The sequence below is a fragment of the Rhagoletis zephyria genome, unplaced genomic scaffold (assembly GCF_001687245.7).
Source record: "Rhagoletis zephyria isolate East Lansing unplaced genomic scaffold, Rhagoletis_zephyria_1.1 Rzeph_scaffold_15435, whole genome shotgun sequence".
Lineage (NCBI taxonomy): Eukaryota > Metazoa > Arthropoda > Insecta > Diptera > Tephritidae > Rhagoletis > Rhagoletis zephyria.
This window is the reverse complement of record NW_016172502.1, coordinates 3621-6806: the sequence shown is the minus strand read 5'-3', so window position 1 is coordinate 6806 and position 3186 is coordinate 3621. Positions and strand designations below refer to the sequence as shown.

Genomic DNA, 3186 nt, shown 5'->3' with positions numbered 1-3186 from the left:
AATGGCAATGTTGGCGTAGCTAATGTCAACAAAGAATGCGTGAAAATTGCATTTAATTTACTTTACAATAGCGCAAGTACAACAATTATACAACCGTTGCTCGGAGCAGTTAAAAAGGTAAATAACGCGCTTTATTGAGAAACAGTAAATGGTAAGCGCGCGCTTAGGACTTTGCGCTGTTAGAATTTTTACTGTGAATTTTTACACAATTTGCTTTACCAGCGCTTTCAAGGCTCTACCTTTTTAGGTGCAAAAACAGTATTAGTTTAGGCGCTGATGATGAGCTAAGTAACGTTCACGAGTTTAAATGTCTTCATAGGCCGCGCGCCCGGTGAATTCGTTTAGTTCATCTACTAATTTGCATATATTTTAAATCACTTTACAACAACAATAACAAGTTAGTTGCAAGCGCTAAGCTTAAGCTTAATTTATTGACAGCTATATTATAAAATAAACTAGGCAGCATAGAGTTTCAAAAGTTCGCGAAAATGAACGTGTTGTAAAACACTTCTTTATTAAGCATTAGAGCGGCGCTGAAACGCGCGGTGGGTTGTTAGTAGTTAGTTGCTAATTAAAATGTGCGCGTTGGGAGGCGCTTTGGACGCAACAGTAATTTTTGCATATTTTAGTGGCGTCTGAGCTTTTAAAAATGCTTTTTCTTTCGCAAGCGTTCTTCTTCGCGCGGTCAAATGTTCCACGCATTAGAAACATATATAAAAAGGCTAAAGTGTGTGCATAGATATCCGGTTTTTGTTCTATGATTTTTTTGCAATATCTCACCTTTTTCAGCGGCGCTCCACCACTTTACACTAGTCTGGGATCATAAAAGTTCTTATGAGCCTACCAACACTCAAGTGTCTTCTTAAACGTTCACAAATGTCACTTTAGCTTCCACCTCTTTTTCTTTTTACTGTATAATTGTCACTTCCGCGCAACACTTTTGCACTGCCACTCTCAACACCAATCGCGCTTATTGCAGGCGTAACTGTCACAAAATAGCGTCAATGCTCTGTACACTTCGTCGAGCGTCGAGGCGTTGCCGGTTGCTTTTAGTGAACTTTCGTTGACCTTTTGCACAATTTTCTTATAGCAAATGTTTTCTTTGTATATTTTCAAAATATTTACGCTTCCGCTCGATACTTCAGTGGCTTGCTCTGTGGTCATATATACATACATACATACACATATACATGTGTAGCTTATCAGCCAGCAGCGTTTAACTTAGCGTGTGACTGACTTTTACACAATTCACGCACTCGCCTATCAGTAGCTCATTGAAGCGTTTGTTCAATAATTACTTTTCTCACACACTACACAGCAACAATCAATTGCATTCATTAAATATTTTTTAATTTTTTTTGTTAAATTTTTACTGATAAACTTTCAAGACTTCTATTCACACACGCTCTCTACTTCAAATTCACTTCTACACCGCGTTGTCGTTGATTTTTTCTTTACTTTAAATTCACACGTTAACCGCTGCTATCAACTTGACTTGCACACGATGCGTTTACAACTGCCACATGCCACACAGGGTCGTGGCAAAGTGCTCCACTACTTTGCTTTTACTTGGCTGTTGGCTGACTGAGGCGGCTGAACAAGAACGGTCGATGTTCGCTCCTGCGGCTAGATAGTTGGATTCATTCACTTCGTTGCTTGCTCATCGGAATTTCCATTAACTTTTGATAGGCCGTTGAAGAGAGAATGAGCGAATACGCACTCGTCTGCGAGAGAAAAGTCTTCCAGTTGGTGTTGAAGGCAATTGTGAAAAAAAAATTATAGCAAGCGAGAAAAAATTGGTGGAAGTAGACATTTTTGTGCAAAGTGATGAGATATTTTCGAAGAAATTGCTACACCCGAAAACATCAGCATCGCATGCAATTTACTTCAATAAAAAACACTATCGTACAAAAAATTATCCAATAAATGCTGTCTTGCATTTCAAAAAATTTTATTGCATGACATTTTGAAACCACAAAAAAAAATTACATAGCTAAAAATTGTAATTTCATCTCTATAACTTTTTTGTTGAAACTATTTCATGATATACTTTCCTAACATGCTTTAAAATGCGAGCATTTTAGGCGATATATCCTTGGCCCTTTGAAGGCCAAGTTTAGCCGATTTCATAAATCCAAACTCCAGTAATTTTTAGTTATTTTTGGTGCACTGTGGAATTATGGTTCAAAAAAGGAAAAATATCTGAAATAAGGCAGTTGATCAGGGTAGAATCTTATTTATTTATTTATTTACAACAATTAATTATAATACATATTACTATAATATTATAACTAATTCAAAAAAAGGAAACTTATGGGTACTAGTTGCATAGACCATCGACCCTATATTAAAAGCGAAATTGAATTAAGCTTAGTGTACATATGTATATGGAAAAAAAAATAAAAAATAAAAAATTTCTATTCATTAATTATACGAGCGATGCTTTGCCTTATATAAGGTGGTATAACTTGGCAGATTTAAGGAATGACGTGACAATATTAATATTCGAGGAGTTTATATCTTTAAGTAGCGAAGACGGTGTTTTTGAGTTGAAGTGTTGACGCCTGATGTTGTCCAGTGACTTACAGTCATCCAGTAGATGTGTAACGGTTGGGGTTAGTCCGCATCTTGGGCATATTGATCTATTTTCTCCGGTTAAGAGGTGTGAGTGTGATATTTTTATGTGGCCAATTCTCATACGGGTTACCACACTGCAGTCGCGGCGATTTAAGTCGGCTGGGAAGCGGATGCTGTTTTTGTATGGGTTGATGGCTTTATATGCGTGGTTGAAAGACGACCACTCATTTGACTCCACTTCTTGGTTGATCATTTTTATTTTGTTGAAAATATCTTTTTCAATGCCAGGGACAATCATGTGGCAGGGGCGTATACTAGCGTTTCTGGCAGCAGTATCAGCAAGCTCGTTGCCGTGTATTCCTTTGTGACTGGGAACCCACATCAATTTGATTTTTCTGGGAGATTTGACACAAATCTCGCGTATCTCGGCGAGTAAACTATTGTTACTGTAAATATTTTGTATTCCCGAGATGGTTGATAGGCTGTCAGTGGCTATGACAAATTTTCCTTTGTTGGACTGCGCATATTTTGCCGCTTCAAATACTGCGACTGCTTCAGCCGAAAACACTGAGTAGTAGGATGGAAGTATGCCTGTTGATATGTTGGCTC

At 37.7% G+C, this 3186-nt stretch overlaps 1 long non-coding RNA gene across 1 annotated transcript in view; it reads right to left on the bottom strand.

Annotated features, from left to right (window-relative positions):
* LOC108379030 (uncharacterized) overlaps positions 1-1589 on the bottom strand; it is a 2670-nt gene extending 1081 nt beyond the window's left edge. Inside the window, exon 1 of the long non-coding RNA XR_001849448.1 lies at positions 781-1589. This is a non-coding gene — a long non-coding RNA (uncharacterized LOC108379030). The remainder of the gene's footprint in view (positions 1-780) is intronic.
* Positions 1590-3186: the final 1597 nt, after the last annotated feature.